This window comes from Canis lupus, chromosome 6 (genome assembly GCF_003254725.2).
Source record: "Canis lupus dingo isolate Sandy chromosome 6, ASM325472v2, whole genome shotgun sequence".
NCBI lineage: Eukaryota > Metazoa > Chordata > Mammalia > Carnivora > Canidae > Canis > Canis lupus.
The window spans coordinates 20,541,328-20,560,631 of record NC_064248.1 but is presented as its reverse complement, the minus strand read 5'-3'; the positions used below and the strand labels follow the sequence as shown (position 1 = coordinate 20,560,631).

General features: G+C 41.1%; 1 long non-coding RNA gene across 1 annotated transcript in view; it reads left to right on the top strand.

The window, feature by feature from the left end:
- LOC112679194 (uncharacterized) overlaps positions 1 to 18,750 on the top strand; it is a 106,258-nt gene extending 87,508 nt beyond the window's left edge. The window contains exons 6-7 of the long non-coding RNA XR_003148155.3: positions 17,382 to 17,558; positions 18,148 to 18,750. This is a non-coding gene — a long non-coding RNA (uncharacterized LOC112679194). The remainder of the gene's footprint in view (positions 1 to 17,381; positions 17,559 to 18,147) is intronic.
- The last annotated feature ends 554 nt before the right edge of the window (positions 18,751 to 19,304 follow it).

The following is a 19,304-nucleotide window of genomic DNA, read 5'->3' as shown; positions in this document are numbered from 1 at the left end:
ACTCTGAATCTTTTCCCATTGTTTTCAGACTTTGCAGAGAGTGAGCAGAGGTACAGCACCAGGAAAAAGGCCAGCTGTTGCCACATTGTGTGCATGGGGGGAAGAGGCCAGATAGAAGTTAAATTCTAAGTGATTACTAGGTGGGGAAGTTGCAGAGAGTATCAGTATGATGGATGAATGACTGGACTACATAACTCTTCGTGTGTCTTCCTAAACTGAGAATATGTGATTGAATGGATTAAACCACTCTATATTCAAATTCTAGACTCTGGTTCTCTAGGGATTTTGATCGGCTTCTCCAAGGGAATGACATGGAAAATATACCAGAAATAAGCTTTCAGAAGGAGTGAGGGATTAGTTTCACTTGTAATCCAACAAATTACACATATTTGAGCACACACCATATACTAGGTCAGGAAACTCTACAGGTAAAGAATAGATCACCACATTTTAGAGGGACTCAAAGTCAGGTAGGGAAGAAAGACACTTAATCTCGGGTACAGTGTGATTAAATGCTATAATAGACCATTGCTTAAAGTGCTTGGAAATATAGATGAAGGGTAATTAATCTACCTCAAGGAAAGCTACAGAGAGAAAATGATTTTTTAACTGGGCCTTGAGTATTAACTCATGGTATTAAATGATAAGGCAATTGTGAGAAGAAAGCAAATAATCTGCTGTGATTGGAACATAGAGTGAGGGAAGGGAATGGTCTGTCATTGACATGGAATGTTTGGATGCAACCAAGTTTGTTTGCCATGTCAAAGAATTTGTACTTCATTCTGTAGGAATTGGGGAGCCATTCAATCCATTTCTTAGAAAAATCATTCTGGCAACTGATGTTTCTGGCAACAGAAATGTCTTTCCAGCAACAGAATCAAAGTGGATTGAAGATTCTAAGTAAGATGGTAGAGTGCATCAGAGATCTCTACCCTCTAAGTCAAACACATAGAAATGAGCAACACAGTGCTTTGAAAATATAAAAATGCATAGATGTACAACCAATAAGCAAAAAACAACAACAATAACAAGAATCTTTCCCTCTCTAATGCCTTTCCAAAAGACTTCCATGGACCAAAAGTACAGAGGAAGCCCACAGTATGAAGTGGAAGCCATGCCATGCACCTTGGAAGGGACTGGAGTGATACCTTCCTATAGGAAATGGGGGTGGAATGCTGGACCGTGATGGGAGTGAGGATCATGTGTCCCTGCTCCAAATCAAGGCCTGGAATTATGTATCTGACCCAGGCAAATCAGCATAAAAGAAGTCTTCATGGGGTTTCCAACCATGGGACCAGGACCTACCTATCTTCTCTGTGCCTCTCAGTTTCTCCATCTTTAAAACGGAGATATTGTTAGCAACTTCTTTATCATTCTTTTATGGAGATTAAATGCATTAAATATGTAAGTTGTTTACACCTCACTGGAACCTAGTAAGTGCTTGGTAAGTAACCGTTGGCCATTATCAGGAAAAAAAGCTGGGAAAGCTCCACCAGCCTGTCCAGGGTTGTATCAAGAAACAATTTGTCTTTGGTGGAGGGAGTGGGTGGAGGAACTGGGACTATACTACATATTGTTGGTGGTGTATCCATTCTGGTTCCTAATGATCATCATTCAAGATTTCAAAGATCTCAAAAGACACTCAAAATGTATAGGAAAAGAACTCCAGAACGTATCCATCTGGCATAACTGAAACTACGTACCCTTTGACCAACATCTTTCTATTTAATGTACAGTGACATGACTAACAATACCGTGTTGTATACTTGAAATTTGCTAAGAGGGTAGATCTTAAGTGTTCTCACCACATACACACACAGAAAACAAAAAGAAAAAAAAAGGCAACCATGAAAGGTGTTATTTAGCTTGATTGGGCAATTATTTCGCAATTTATACTTATATGAACACATCAAGTTGTACATCTTACATATAAATATGTAAAGATTTTATTTATTTATTTGATAGAGAAGAGAGAAAGCATAAATGATGAGGAGGGGCAAAGGGAGAGGGAGAAGCAGACTCCCCGACTGAGCCAGTAGCCCTATGCGAAGCAGGGCTCCATTCCAGGACCCCGAGATCATGACCTGAGCTGAAGGCAGGCACTTAGCTGACTGAGACACCCAGGCACCCCAAATATATATATATATATATATTTTTTTAATTTGTCAGTTATACTTCAATAAAACTGGAAAAGAAGCTAATAGGAATAATTATTAACCATTCTCTATTCCATACAGAGCTAATGAAGATTAACGGGTCCTTTCATGTTCTGTGCTTTGAGATTCTTACAGCAAAAATGTTATATGATCCTAAAGCAGAAATTCTTTATTTTTTTTTAAGTTTATTTATTTATGATAGTCACAGAGAGAGAGAGAGAGAGAGAGAGGCAGAGACACAGACAGAGGGAGAAGCAGGCTCCATGCACCGGGAGCCCGATGTGGGATTCGATCCCTGGTCTCCAAGATCACGCCCTGGGCCAAAGACAGGCGCCAAACCCCTGCGCCACCCAGGGATCCCCTAAAGCAGAAATTCTTAATCGTTTTTTGTGCTGTGGGCCCCATGGAACCTGTAAACTCCTTCTCAAAATAATGTTTTTAAAGGCATAAAATAAAAAATATAAGAGGAACTATATTGAAATACAGTTATCAAGATACAAAAAGAAACCCAAATCTGTAATATGGTAATATATGTGCTTTTAATTAACACATTAAATAAAAAATATCCAACAGTGGGTCTGCTAACTACCTTAATTTCAAAGTGAAGAAGAGCATAAATAATATGTTTATACACCTGCAACAACAATAAAATGATATGAAAACATCTGTGATTTTTATTAGTGATAAAGGCAGGGATATGAGTAAGAATCATATTCAGAATTTAAATATTCACCTCTAGCTTAATAATCAAGTCCCACATAAGGCTTTCATGAAATTATTGCCAGTGTGGACCCAACAGACTATCTGCATCTGATGGCAGTTGGGAATGTCCCATAACTATAGGAGTACCTACAACAGAGAAGGTGATCAATAAATATTTATCAATGAGTGAATGAAATGATCGACCAGAGAAACAAGCAAAGGAAAATATCCTCTCCAGCACATGCATTCCTTGTTTGTCCTCCTCCTTATTCGTTTTCACCCCCCACTTATATGTATATGTATTCACCACACAAATATTTAGGTATTTATTGGGCAGCTATTCTATGCATGACATCATCCTAGGATCTGTGGATGACACCGAGATGAATGACTGAGATGTGCATCTTGCCCTAAAAGAGGACATAACCTGGGAGGATATGATGGGAACCCAGAAAAACCTCACTCGTTTTCAGGATGTGACTATTTTTCTATTGATTGCCTCTTTTTTCCTTGAGAGCTTCTATAAAACCTGGGAAACTATCAAGGAGAATCTCAAAGTTGGCAATAATGAAAGAGCAGCCAGGTTGCGGTATCTGAAAAAGAAACCTGTCACACACAGGGCTTGTTCGAACCACGCAATTTGCAAAGCTGACTTTGGAAGAAGTAGGTCAGTTTGCAGAGTTAGCTGCCATAAGACTCTGCAAACAGCTGCCTGAGCTGGAACCTACGTTTGCTAGGGGAAAAAATCACAGATGGGACCTCTTTAAATATTCCATAGAGTGGTGCTTGCTATTGAAATTTTTAAAGATTGTTTTACAAGATGTTTCCATACTGACTTATTGAGAAATTAGGTCACTTCGCCTCCAACATTTGATAACATCAGAGTGGGTGTGCAAACTTTCTTCTCAATGTTGCCCCTAGACTTTCAACAGACTTGTCTCTGCTATTGGTTGAAGAAAGCTGTTCCTGAAATACAGATGTAGTACTGGTTGATTGTAGAAGAGACAGACCTTTCCTCCTCTCACAGTGGTCAGCTGGTCTGCCAAAGCAGAGCTGAAAATCCTCCCTATTTTCCATTTTCCTAGTGGAGAAGTCCAGGATGTAGGATAAGGGTTGACAAACTCTGGCCTGAGGGCCAATTGCCTGCTTTTACCATGAGCTGACTTGATTGAAACTTACCTCTCCTTTTTTCATCTTAAACCCTATACAGATGCCAGAGGGCATTAATGTCTACTTCATCGAAAAAGTTTTTTATCTTGTTGAAGTTATAGGTAAAATAAGACAGGTCCATAAATAACTATAACACAGAGATCAAAGTTGTGAGAGAGAGACAGAGAAAAGTACTTTGGGAGCCCACTGTGGGAGAAACTACTTTAGACTTAGGGAACAGAAAAAGCTTTACAGAAAAAAGAGGTATTTAATCCAGGCTTTGAAGCATGAATAGAATCTGAACAAGAACCTTATGAAAGGGATCAGAATCACAGATCCCATAGGATCTGTGAGGACTCAGGAAAATCACCCAATGTCTTGGATCTTCTATATCCACCTATCTGTGCATCCAACAAAGATTTGTTCATTTTCTGCTAAGTCACAGGCATGGGATTGTGGAGATCCAAACAGAGTGGTCTAACTCTTCTCCTCTCTTCTCTGGATTTCCAAGATCTTGCCTAAAATGACCCAACAAGTATACAAAGACATCTCTATAAGGGCAAGTAGGGATGATGGCATGCCTATGCTACAAACTTTAGGGTATTTCTCCTAGAGTTAGAGAAATAGGATCACATTAAAGTAAGTGTGGTGAAAAAAAAATAAAATAAAGTAAGTGTGGTGGTTAATTTTATGTGTCAACTTGACTGAGTTTAGTGATGCCTAGATGCTGGTAAAACATTATTTCTGGGTGTGTCTGTGATGGTGTCTCTAGAGGAAATTAACATTTGAATCAGTAGACTGAATAGAGAAGATCAGCCCTTACCAAAGTGGGTGGGCATCATTCAATCTGTTGAGGGTCCAAATATGCCAAAAAAGCAGAGGAAGGGTGAATTCTTTCTTTCTCTTCTTGACCTGGGACATCCGTCTTCTCCTGCCCATGGTCACCTGAGTTCTTGGTTCTCAGGCTTTCAGACCCTTGGACTTACACCAGCTGACCCCCCTTCTCAGGCTGTAGGACTCTGACTGAATTACACTACCAGCTTTCTCGGTTCTCCAGCTTGCAGATGGTGTATCCTGGAGCTTCTCAGCCTTCATAATTGTGTGAGCCAATTCCCATAATAAATCTCCTCTTATATCTCTCTCTCTATCCTATTGGTTCTGTTTCTCTAGGGAACCTGACTAATATAGGAAGGCAGAGAAGGCCACAAGAGATGTGGAAATTTAAAAGAACACCATGCTGCTCTTGAAATGTGGAGAGGTGATGTTGAGGGGGAAGGATAAGTCATGATATGCAGGGGAAGTACTACACATGAATTTCATTCATCAGTCGAGAAGCAGCTGCTTCCACGGTCAAAAGTGGTAACATCCAACAGGAAGCTGGAAAACAAGCCTCCTCCATGACATGGTATGATTTCTCCTGATTGAGTGGACAGTATCACTGGGAAGGTCAGTAGAGCCACAGTATCTACTTGAAGCAGAGGTCGAGTCTCACAGAATATAAAATAAAGATAATTGGTGCCTAGCTCAGTAGCTATACCAAATACAAAGAAGAAAGAAGGCAGAGAGCTCCTATAGCACCTGGATTCCTATCCGATCTAATCCAATTCATAGAATCCCTTAGCTCCATAACCAATAATGAAAAAAAATTATGCTCTACAAACATCCAGATGGACAGTAAAGAACTTATGGAGATCCCCCACACTATCTTTCACAAATATTAGGCAAAAAATATCTTCATTCAAGGCTAAAAAATAATATAAAGAAACAACTTGAGTCCCATGGAAAGATATTTCAACATAAAAAAGGAAAGAAAATATAGGGGTACTGGGTGGCTCAGTCAGTTATGTAATTTTGGCTCAGGCATGATCTCAGGGTCATGGGATCAAGCTCTGCATTGGGCTCCATGGTGGGCATGGAGCCTACTTAAGATTCTCTCTCTCTCCCTCTCCCTCTGTCCCTATGTCCCCTTTCCCTTTCTCTTTAAAAGGGGGGAAGGGGAATATAGATTCAAAAGAATGTATTTTAGGAGAAAATAGAAGTGTGTTTTAGATAGCATGTATTTTCTACTCTCTGTGAAGTCAAAATAGAAAAATAGGATATCACAGGAGTCTATGATGAAAAGTTGTAGCATGAGATAAAGGGAAGCTATAAGGAAACCAATAATGCAGAATTTTAAATTGCATTAGAAAACTAAATCAGTGGTATGTGACTCATAAACTTGGGAAGCTCTAGAATGCAGAATCCAAGAAAAGGCAGTGAAAACAATCAGAGAGAATTTTACAGCTTATGTCTAGAAGAGAGAGAATAGAGATTCATGATATAAAGCATTAGTTGTTGGGAGATAAAGAAGGGAATAAATGTAATATAATAATAAGACAAAATTGAATGCAGCACTCCTGAACTGAAGGAAGAACCAAACCAACCAGTGTACAGGGTTCAGCTAATTATGGGCAGATTTTACAGAACAAAATGAACTATGAACTATCTTCATACTTCACTTAAGGATAAAGAAAGAATTCTAGGAGTGTAAAGTTTATATAAAAATGATTACCTCCAAAGACAGGTAATTGGGTTGGAGGGTATTTTTTTATGCATCCCTCATGTTCCCTTTCCTTTCCTCATTCTTAAAAAAGAAGACATCTGTCCAGGCTCAGAAGTTCATAAAAATACCACATAGGGTTGTGTGGGGCGCTCAGTCAGCTGTGTCTACCTTCAGCTCAGGTCATGATTCTGGGGTCCTGGGATTAAGCCCCACATTGAGCTCTCTGCTCGGCAGGGAGTCTGCTTCTCCTTCTCCTTCTGCCCCTCCCCCCTGCTCATGCTCTCTTTCTCTCAAATTAATTAATTAGTTAATTAATTAATTTTTAAAAATACACATAGAAACTTTTTCCCCCTATTTACTCTTGTAAATAGGATCTAAATCCCATCCATCCATCCATCCAACAAATATTTATTGAGTACCTACTCGATGCCAAATAATGTTCTAGACTCTGCAGATATATCTGCAAACAAAAGAGACCGAGGGCAATAACAAATATGATTTATCATGTGTGATAAGTGCTACGTAAGAAATACAAAGTGGACTAAAAGAACAGAGAGTGGAGGAGGGAACAAAGAGCTCTTCTTTGCACAGGAACCCACATGAATTGAGGAAAGAAACAATCCAAGCAGATATCTTGGGGAAGAAGGAACTGTAAGTACAAATGACTTAAACTAGAAATGTGCTTGTTGGAGCATTTGTAGGAGAGCAAGAGACCAGTGTGGCTGAAGCAGTGAGTGAGGGGCGAGGGCTTAGGATAGGAACTCAGACACACACTTAGGTAGAGGTTAGACCATGAGGGCTGTGAAACAATGTAAGGAGATTGGATTTATTTCTTTTTTAAAAAGATTTATTTATTTATTTGAGAGAGAGGGAAAGGGCAGGAGGGAGAGGAAGAGATATACTCAAGCAGACTCTTCTGAGCACATAGCCTGACCTGGGGCTTGTTCCCATGACCCTCAGATCATGACCCAAGCCAAAACCAAGAGTCAGATGCTCAACTGACTGCACCAACCAGGTAGCCATATTTTATTTTATTTTTAAAGATTTATCGGTTTATTTTAAAGAGGGGGAGGGGCAGAGGGAGAGAATCCCAAGCAGACTCTCTACTGATTGCAGAGGCCAATGTAGGACTCAATCTTGACCCATGAGATTATGACCTAAGCCAAAATCATGAGTTGGATGCTTAACCAACTGAGCCACTCAAATGCCCCAGGAGATTGAATTTTATAGCTAAGCAAGATGGGGGCCAACTGTAGAATTTTGAGCAGAGAAGTGACATAATCTGATAACTTTTTAGAGGAATCTCAGTGGCTGCTGTGTGAAAGATATGGGAGGCAGGCAAGGGCAGCAACAAAGAGACCATTAGGGAGCCATTGCAAAGGTCCAGGAGGGAGATAATGGCGGATAGGAGCTTATGAGATCTTCCCAAGCCCCGCCTAAAGTCAGAGTACAGAGCTGCTCCTGCCAAATCCTTAGTTTCTGTTCAGCTCCTTCCGCATGAACCACTTCCTACTATCTCCTCTACGAGGGTCCATACATCTCTGAACTGAAATTTTATCCAAAAAGCAATGATTGCTATTAAGCGTTACTAGATTATTACTTTCTTCACCCTGGAGCTTTTCTTATGAAGGGAACACCTCCATAAATTCAACCCACTTCAATTCTCCTCTCAGATTTGCCCACTCTTTTCAAATGTAGAAATATGTTGGGTAGTCCTTAAAGAGTGGATGATCAGTTGTCTGATCATTACAGCCACCTGTCTCTGAGCCAGAGGAGATGCTGGGATGATAGAAAAAAAAGTCACTTTACCTTTTTTTGGTGTTCTTGCTTTCATAAATTAACAGGAACAGAAATTCAAGCAGGTCTTATGTTTTGTTAATTCAGGTCCATTGACTCTATACCTGCATTAAATTGTCCCCAGATTTGGGGCATTACAGATTTTTTTGTTAGCTCGAGTTGTCTCTCTCTTTCTTGTAAATATTCACCTTCAGGGTTTTTGTTTTTGTTTTTAGTTCTTCTTTAGAGAGAAGAAAGGAGAGCCAGTGCCTAAAGCTGTTAGTCATTCACATTTTAAAACAGATGTTCCTGAGACTGTACTTAATAGTACTGAGTCAGATAGTAGAGGGTATCCCACTGCAGTAGGGGACTACAAGAATGGCAGCAATTATCACTATTACAGGTATTTTCACAACAGAATGAGTTTTCAAAATAGGAATTAGACATACATGACTAATTAATTAGGGAATGTAGTTTTTACCACATGGTCCACTGGAGTTATAACAAAATCTCAATTTTCTACAAACTCACAGGGATAAAAGCTATTCTATAGACCAGACACACACACTTGCTTTGCTTTAGAGGTTGACTGTGCTTTATAAGTGGCATTATTTTGTTTATGCTTGGTTGTTGGACATCAATCAAAACTTCAAACTCAAGGTCAAGGATGATAGAGGATCCCAAGAAATAGCTGAGTATGTAGAATGAAGAACATATAAGGAAGTGTTTAGGTCTGGTTTTGTCACTTTTGATTTGGCATTTTTGCTTATAATAACAAAAATACACTCAAAGCACTATTCTTTACATCCCTGGAGGACCAAAAAAATGTTGTAAATCTAAAACTCTCTAGCTCCATGATCACTTTTTTTCCCCAATGGAATTTATATTTACAATGTATTTTTAAAATTTTACAATGTGTTTAAAACAAAGGATTTCAGACACAGAAAAACAAAATGTGCATTGTTCTAGACTTCTTGCCAACATAATAGAACAAGAAAATGGAAATTATCAGTATACATTTGGAAAGGTGGAGGCAAAGTTGTTATTTTTAAATAAGAAGTAAGTCTACCTTAAAACCCCATGAAAGTCAACTTAAAAATATTAGGATCAATATGAAAGTTCAATAATGTGGCCAAACACAAGACAAATATTTTTTTAAAAAAAGACCTTTCTGGGACACCTGGGTGGCTCAAAGGTTGGGCAGCTACCTTTGGTTCAGGTCATGGTTGGGGATCCAGGATCGGGTCTGGCATCGGGCTCCTGCAAAGAGCCTGCTTCTCCCTCTGCCTTTGTCTCTGCCTCTCTCTCTCTCTCTCTCTCTCTCTCTCTGTGTGTATCTCTCATGAATTAATAAATAAATAATTTTTTAAAAAAAACCTTCCTATATATCTCCAAAAATAATGAGAAAATTAAGCAGTGCCATTCCTATGATGACCTAAAAATAAAATGTCTAGAAATAAATTTAACAAATGAGTAAAAATCTTATAAAGAAAAATATCAGCTTGACTGGAGGACATAAAGAAAGACCAAAATAAATGGACTCAAATAATGAAGAGACATACCACATTCTTGGATAGAAAGATGGAATTTCAAAAAGATTTCTACTTGATTTCCTGAAATTAATCTAAGGTTTAAGGCTATCCCGATACAAATACCAAAATAGTTTTTAGAGCCTGGGGGATTGACAAAATAATTCAAAAGCTCATTTGTAGGAAGACTTAGGACTATAGCCAACAATATCTTGAAAAAGAAATGCAATGTGATATAATTTAGGTATTAAAATATATGATGGAGACATACGCTATTGAAACAACATTGTGCGTATAGAGACCCACAGATTCTTTTTTAACAGAACAGAAAGCTTAGAAATAGATTTAAGTACAAATTAGAATTTATCACAAAAGGATGTTAGCATTTTAAATGAGTAACAAGATGATAGATTATTCAACAAATTACTTGGAGGCAAATGGTTAACTATTTGTAAACAAAGCTTCAATTCCTAATGAATATTGGTGCACCAAATAAATCCCAGATAGATTAAGGCATTAAATGGAAAAAGTTAAAACATACGGCTGCAGGAACAAAGTGTTGATAAATATGTGATATAAAATTTAGTTAGGGATGGTCTTCCTGAGTGGAGTACTATTTCAGTTTACTAATAACTCCATGCAAGCTGTTAGACCTTGGGTATATCACTTCTATTGAAGATTCACATGTAGCTGTAGTGGTCAGTGACCCAGTTAAGCTAGGTTTCAGAAAATTATTTACGAGAGACTGAGAAGTTCCCCAGAAAGTGGTTCAATCACTGGGAAAATGCCAACTATGATCGACGTGATCCAGTACCTAGGCATAGTGATGAGCATTAAGGATTGCTTGGGATCCAGCATGATGGTGATCGCCAGGTTTTGTCCCTATCTAGCCATGTGGACTAATTACTAGGGTCTAGGTATAAAAAACTGGAAGAATCTGTTTCACCAAAACTTACAAAACACTGTGCCACCAGCAGTCCCACTTTGGTACCATTTATAACAGAATGAAACACAAAATGGATGTGTGTGTGTGTGGGAGGGGAATTGATAGATATGTTTTCAGTCAGGCTGGGCTGGAGGAAACTACAATAATAAATGATACCAAATCTCAGTGACTTATAACAACAAATGTTTATTTCCTACTCTCGTGATATGTCCATCATTGCTCAGCTGCACTTCTGCAATACTATGTCTTTATTTAGGAGTCAGATTAATAGAGCAGCCTCTGGTGGGGGTCACTCCAGCTCTCATGGCACAGGGAAAAGAAACATGGTAAACCACAGTCTTTCAGAGCTTACATTTCACTGGCCTAAGTGAGTCATGTGACAAAGCCTGATGTCAACGGGAAGAGGAGATATAACCCTCCCATGAGGCAGGACATCACTGGGATGGCAGAGGAACATTTGGTAGGTCATGAATTCAACCCAACACACCCATTGTCTCAAAGACAACCTTGTTGCCCTGGAACCTATGGGGTACTAGACACTCCCACTCCGTTTGAGAAATCGCCCTCTGGCCCCAGACCCAGCAAGACCCAAGGTTTTTCCAGAAGCCATCAGCTTGTTCTTCCCTTTCCGAGGTGAACACTCAGCCGGTGGAGCAGATGTTGGCTGCCAAGGTGGTGCCAGGCCCCGCTGTGATGGACAGCTCCTCTGTTTTGTTTACTCTTCTAGGCAGGGTGATAAATTCTCCTTCTAATCAGGTTCCGTGTTTCTCACTCTCCTATGCACCAACCCTGCTAATGAATGATTCACTGAAGTTAGTGGCTAAGAACAGCATGCTGCACCCTGCTCTGCCTTTGTTATGCAAAGTCATGCCCTCACTATCTCCCAAACACAAAACCGAGTTCCCGAGGATGGCGTGGATAGATGATGGAGTGTACAACAGCCCTGGCTAATTTGTTCACAGTAATTCAGGCCAGTATATCCTGTCAAGTCTGCTGCTGAATACATTGGGTTTACTTCCTTGGGGGAGAATGGAGCTTGGAGGGGCCCTCTGAGGCTGATGTGCAAATAAAATCCCAAGAGTTCCTGTCCTGTTAGTCTAAAAGACCTCACAGAGCTAGTGCTCTGAGCCTTCCCTTTGGGTCCAGAGAAACCTCAACTTCAGGAGGAATTTCAGGAAGTAACTCCACAGGAACCCCTTCCCTTGACTGCCACCATTACCATGGCTTGGGAGAAATTAAATTTTGAACACAGAATGAAGAGATTTGTTTTTCTTTTTCAATCCAGGCCATGCATTTTTATTTATTTATTTTTTTAATAATAAATTTATTTTTTATTGGTGTTCAATTTGCCAACATACAGAATAACACCCAGTGCTCATCCCGTCAAGTCCCCACTCAGTGCCCGTCACCCAGTCACCCCCACGCCCCGCCCTCCTCCCCTTCCACCACCCCTAGTTCGTTTCCCAGAGTTAGGAGTCTTCATGTTCTGTCTCCCTTTCTGATATTTCCCACACATTTCTTCTCCTTTCCCTTCTATTCCCTTTCACTATTATTTATATTCCCCAAATGGATGAGACCATATAATGTTTGTCCTTCTCCGATTGACTTATTTCACTCAGCACAATACTCTCCAGTTCCACCCATGTTGAAGCAAATGGTGGGTATTTGTCATTTCTAATGCAGGCCATGCATTTTTCCTCCCAAATTCATATTAAAACAAAGACCAGTCAAAAAAGAGTTAAAGGAAGAAGACCTCAAACCATAGGACTGCTCACTAGACTTGTGCTTAAAACTGCTTTCGAAGCAGGTGAATATTTAAGATGGGACAGGCTTCAGGGCAAGGCCTACTGGGACCTTAGATATTGGGGCACAGGAGTATACTGGGCTACGTGGCTGATTCTCTTGTGGGCAGCAGTGTAATCCAATGTTGTAACTATGTAAAAGGTCTGAGGATGCTATCTGGGAAAGTGTTGGCACCAGGGGCAAGGAGGAGAGAGCCCTACGATGAAAGTACAGGGACTGGGGCACCTGGGTGGCTCAGTGGTTGAGTTTCTGCCTTTGGCTCAGGTCGTGATCCTGGGGTCCTGAGATCGAGTCCCACATCAGGCTCCTGCAGGGAGCCTGCTTCTCCCTCTGCCTGTGTCTCTGCCTCTCTGTGTGTGTCTCTCATGAATAAATAAATAAAATGTTTTTTTAAAAAAAGTACGGGGACAAAGTAGAGCATAAAGTCAACTGGGTGAATAAGTTGTGGTCACACAAATTGATTTCATTTGCAACCTGTAACCTGAGAAGTTAGAGCCCATTGCACCTGATGGGCAGGCTAAGTCAGAGTGCTGCTCCCACTACTCACCTGGAACTCAGGTATGGCCTTGAACAGACAGGGGGCAACCCTGAGAATAACTGGGGCAAAGGCTGGCACTCTAGGGACATCAGCTACAGCTTGCATAACATTCAGGACATGTCTTTGGGAGAAAATCGATCAGGGTCAGCCTTGGTTTTCGGTGACACAAAACACACTGAAGTGAACTAGCCTGCACTGGAAAGGAAAACACATTTTTAGAACTCTGCCATAGGCACCACACGAGCCAGCCAGAGAGACGAGAAAAGAACAACAATGGGGATGTGTGGGATTATGGCCAATTTACTTCCCATGTGAGCTACGTTGGTCAAGGATAAGTAAGGGGAAAATTATTTTGAGGCCAGTGGGTAAAGATCTCAGCCTAAAAACTTGAGGATGCAAGAAATATCTTTTTTGTGTGTGTTCAAAATCAATCTCTCTCCCCAAGTCTCTGGTCCACCACCCATGGCATCGGACAACCTAACTCATTCCAATTCCTCCTGCAGAGTGCCCCCTGGGAGGGTGGGGTTTTGATGTCATGCTGTGTGAAAGGCATCTATGGGATGGATTTTAGGCTCTCAGTTTCTGGTCATCACAGTGTGTGGCCCCGCGGGGGCCTTTGGATTCTGGGGCCCTTTGCGACTTTGCTTTCACGTTCAGAGTGAGACTATCCCCGATCCCACCTGCCTATTCATGCCACTGAGCCTGTATCAGTGAGGGTCCTCCAGAGAAACAGAAATAGGATGTCTAAAGACACACAGAGACAGATTTATTACAACGGAGTGGTTTGCACAATTAAAAAGGCTGAGAAGTAACATGGGCTGTTACCTGCAAGCGGGGGACTCAGGGAAACCAGTGTGTGCGGGGGTGTAATTTCTGCACACAGCCCGAGAACCAGGGGAGCCGAAGTCTGAGGGCAGGAGAATGTGCATGTCCCAGCTCCAGCACAGAGCAAACTCATCCTTTGTCTGCCTGTTTGTTCTACTCAGAGGCTCAATGGATGGGGTGAAACCCACCCACTCTGGTGAGGAGAGATCTGTCTTACTCAATCTACTGATTCAAGTGTAATGTCTTCCAGAAACACCCTCATAGACACACCCACACATGTTTGACCAGCTCGGCAAGCATCCCTTAGCCCAGTCAAGTTGACACACAAAATTAACCATATATTACGTGTATCTGTATATCTGTATCTGTATCCATAGCTCCAGCTATGCCCGTATCTGTGTCTACACAGTCTACCTCTAAATCTGTAGCTATGTATCTATACATGAGTGTTTGTGTATTCTTTCAAACCTATAGTTGACCTTTGGATTTGTGTGACATTTTTTTCTTTTAACAAAAATAGCAAAAAAAAAAAAAAAAATAGCATCTTACCGTACACAGGACATTACTGTGACTTACTTTTTCTGTTAACAATATGTGTGGAAGATACTCCCAGATAGACACATCTAAATCTACTTGGTTTGCTTAATAGCTGGATGGCATTCTACTGCATTGATGTTCCATGGTGTATTTAATGGTTCCGCACTGGTGTGGGTCTCATTCAACTCTACTGATACGTGACACTTCATGTTCATGTATTTCTCTAGATATCTATCCAGGTTTATGGATAGAGGGTCAGATGCATTTCTTAAGGGAAAAAATACACTCTTGAAATTCTTTCTAGAAAAGTTTTGCCAGGGATCCCTGGGTGGCACAGCGGTTTGGCGCCTGCCTTTGGCCCAGGGTGCGATCCTGGAGACCCGGGATCGAATCCCAAGTCGGGCTCCCTGGTGCATGGAGCCTGCTTCTCCCTCTGCCTGTGTCTCTGCCTCTCTCTCTCTCTCTCTCTCTGTGACTATCGTAAATTAAAAAAAAAAAAAAAAAAAGTTTTGCCAAATCGATCTTCTACCAGCAGTGTGTGGAAAGGCTCTTCAGCATGCACTTACGATTGCCTCACCTTTACTCTTCCACTGGAGGGGGGAAAAAACCATGAAACATCATTGTTGTTTTATTTTCCATTTTCTTGATTACCAGTAAGATTAAATGTCTTTCCACTTGGGATTCTTTTTGTACATTGTCTATGTCGTCTGCCCAATTTTCTATGAAGTGTTAGCGTTTGTGTCTTACTGATTTTTGAAAAATCTTGATCCATTTGAGTATCAATCCTTTGTTATTTTTTCCCAGCTTTATTGAGATATGATTGACATAGCTAGGGCAGGTGTGCATCATGTTGATTTCATGCACTTGGATATCACAAGATGGTTACCACCGTGGCATGAGCTAACACCTCTGGCACGTGTTTTCATATGTTTTATTTTTTTATTTTTATTTTTAAAGATTTATTTATTTGTTTATTTATGATAGACACAGAGAGAGAGAGAGAGAGAGAGGCAGAGACACAGGTGGAGGGAGAAGCAGGCTCCATGCTGGGAGCCCGACGCAGGACTCGATCCCGGGATTCCAGGTCGCGCCCTGGGCCAAAGGCAGGCGCTAAACCGCTGAGCCACCCAGGGATCCCCCATATATTTTAATGTAATTAATTAGTGGTCCTTTCATTTCAGCTTAAAGAGCTCTCTCTCTTTCTAGCATTTTATTTGTAAGGCAGGTCTAGTGGTAACGAACTCCCTCAGCTTTTGTTTGTCTGGGAAAGTCTTTCCCCTGTCCATTTAGAAAGAATAGCTTTGCCCAGGGTATTTAGTTTATCAATTCATCTAGAATATACCTTTTGGGTTTGGGAAAAAGTAGGTATCTAATTTTTTCTTTCCAAAGGGCTAAATACTATTTGTCGAATAACTCATTCTTCTTTACCATTTGAAGATGCTGCTTTTATAATATACTGAACCCTGCACACACACGTGAGCCTTTTCTGGGCTCTCTATTCTACTCCACCAATCTGTTTGCCTATCTTCATACCAGGACACATTGTGATAGGTTGTTGCTTTTAAGGAGGCTTTCCTGGAGCTTTGAGGTATAGGAAGGGATTGTCATACATGTAACCCAGTGAATGACTGGCCTCTCTCACACGCGCTAGATTTCTCCTCAGGAACTCTGACTCACCCCTTTCCTCCTTCCTGAGGAGAAAGAAGCTTGTGCTCACCATTAGAAGAGCTTCTGGCTTTTCCATAGCTCAATGATTGGCCTAAATTTGTTAATAATCTCAGAAAGAAGAGAGAAAATTTCACCTCTCCTCTCTGTCTCAAATCCTCATGTCTAACCTAGGGTTTAGCCCTTCCCAGGACTACCGTCCATTTCTGAGCCGACTCTGTCTTATGTGTGTAAGTATGTGGCCTTCTGGATGGCCCCCAGTGTACAATCACACAATGGTCCAGCATCTGTTACGCTAGCGTGTCTGCATGTCTGGTATTAAATTATATCACATGTGATGTCACTGCCCAAGTGGTTTTAGGAAGTGCCACATCCAGCTAGCTCATTACCATTCAATTTCTTACCTTTTCTTCAAGACTTGAAGAAAATAAACATGGATCTCAACTCACCCAGGACCACACTGCTATCCATTTATCACTAAACTTTATATTTCAGCTTTTTGTTTCTGAGTCTGCCTCTAGCTCTACTATGAGTTCCTGTGAGGCAGGGATAGCATTTTGTGAACCTTTGAATTTCCTTGGTTTATTTTCCAGTGTTTAGCATAGGGTCTGGCACAAAGTGAGTACAATATTACAATAACATTTGTCCCAGTGGATTGGATAATTAGCATTGTCACGCATTCCCCCCAACGTCATCCTAATTACATAAGGCTTTTCGAGCTCTATCACGCATCCCACAATTTCCATTTATTCCTTTGCCTTCCCTACGATGCCACTGTGTAATTTCTTTATCTCAATATTTGCTCAATTGTCTGCATGACCCTTGTGTCTGTCCTCATTAGCGTCTTTTACATTAAATCAGATAACTGCACCAGTGCAAGAGGCTCTTTGCAGCTTGATCAGTGAGCAATGGATCAGACAGCTGAATGGTTGATTTAATTGGCATGAAATAACTAAGCCATCTGTTCCATGGAGTTGATCTTTTAAGTGTTACTCTCTTGTCTGCTCTGAAATTCTTGGTCACTTGGAAAGACCATGCATGTCAGGTGGCAGGTCACAAAAGATGGTTGCTTTAAGACAGCGAGCAAGGACTTAAGGGAAATTGAAGAGTTTTATGCTGCTCTCTCTCTTTTACATGGCTTTATCTTTCTCTATAATACTTACTAGTATCTGCTAAATTACATATTCACTTGTTTATCTGTATCTCTCCATAGAGGCTAAGCACCAAGAAAACAGGGACTTTGGATTTTGTCCTCTATGCTTCCTGCTGATGCCAAGGCCTGGAATAGATGACCTACCTTGATATGGGCACCAAAACAGTTCTGCTTGGCTTCCTGTTGGGTTTAATGCTGCTGTGACCTGGTATTACAAGGATCTATTGGGAATGCCAGGTAGATGGAAAGAGGGTGCAGGAGGCAACATGGGAAGGAGTCTAAAATTCAATTCAGCAAGTTCAGTGCCTACAGTGAACTAGATTTTTGTGTAGAATGGCCTTGGGATTCAAGGGTCCAATCTCCAGGAGCAGGGAAGGGAGGCACAGCAGTGGTGTGGGTTGGAGCAGCTTGATGACGTGGCCCTTGGGAATGTTATTTAATCTTTCTGAGCCTGGGTATCTTCCTTTGTAAAACGGGGGTAATATTTACCACCTTTGATTCATGATGATTAAATGAGATAATGTACATTAAGCAACTGTCAATACTTATATAACTTACTACATGCCAGGTTATATTTTAAGGACTTTATGTGTACTGACTTAACAACAACCCTCTGGGTTAGGAACTATTACTATCCCCAGCTTACCCAGGTAGGAAAACCGAGATATAGGGAGGTGTCCACATTCTCTTAGCTAGAATGTGGTAGAGCTAGAATTTAAACCAAGGCTGGTTCCAGAGTCCATGAGAGCCTGGGATAGATATGGTAACAATACTCTTTGTTTTCAATTTCAGTCTGTAAATCCTCAGCTTCTTCCCACTTGTCTAGATTGCTGAGCTGGAAAGTAAGACAAGATTCAAGTAGGTTGCAAGACTGCAAAGCTGGATTACGTGTCCAGGACAAGGCAGGTAGCCTTTTCCTACACCTGGGAACAGAGGTTAAAGTCAAGTACTGAAGAGTTAGGTCCAGCTTCTAAGGGCTCTGGGACGAGACTTCAGTCCAGTGGGAAATGTGCATTGGAATCAGCAGCATTGGGTGAACTAGGAGCCAAATGCGGAGAGTGTGTGAGTTTGGGGCTCACCAACCTTATACAGCCTCCCTCTCTGAAGATGATACACACAGCCTGGACAAGCCACAACTTCCAAGTCACTATTCCTGGTGGTCAGGTGAGGCTGGCCCTACCCCGTTCTCCACAGCTGGAGGTCACCTCTCCTGCCTTCATTAAGCCTGTCTGCTCTGTTGATTCAGCACAATGGCCGATGCCACCTTTCTGGGCCAGCGGACTCCCATGGCACCCATGATGTTGAGAGAGAAGAGGTTTGTAGGGCAAACAAGGATCTAGTCTACAGAGGACAGCATGTTTCATGCAAAGAAAAGGAAAACATAAAAATGTTTTGTTTTTGTCCAATAAATATTTGTGTAGTACTCTGATTCTGTGCCAAGACTGTTCTAAGCAAATGATGCATATTAACTCATTTAATCCCTTCAAGTACCCTGCAAGGTAGGTTCTTTTATTCCATTTATAGCAGATGAGGTCAGGTTCGAGCCAGTTTGACACCCTCGGGACTTCCTTTGCTGGTCCTGATACCTTTGGAAAGTGTTCCAGGCTCTGTTTTCCAGAAGATGCTTGATACTTTTGCTTTGTTCTGTTCTCTCCTTCCTCTTCCTTATTAATTTTCAGTGACAACTGTTTCCTTTAGACCTGGTTTTTGTTTTCTGACCACTTCCATACATCTAAGTCTTTATTTATCCCTTCAAACAGTTACTGAACAGCTACCATATTGCCACTTGTTCTAGGTACCAATGGCCCTGCCTTCTTGGAGTTCACATTTCACCAGGGTGGAGGAAAACAGTAGAACAAATAATCACTTACACACTCCCAACTCATCTCAAACAGCAGTAAGAGCTATGAAGTAGATAAAACAGGCTGATATGAGAAGGACAACAAGGGAAGTCTTCTCAGAGGAGGTGATATTTGGCAGAGA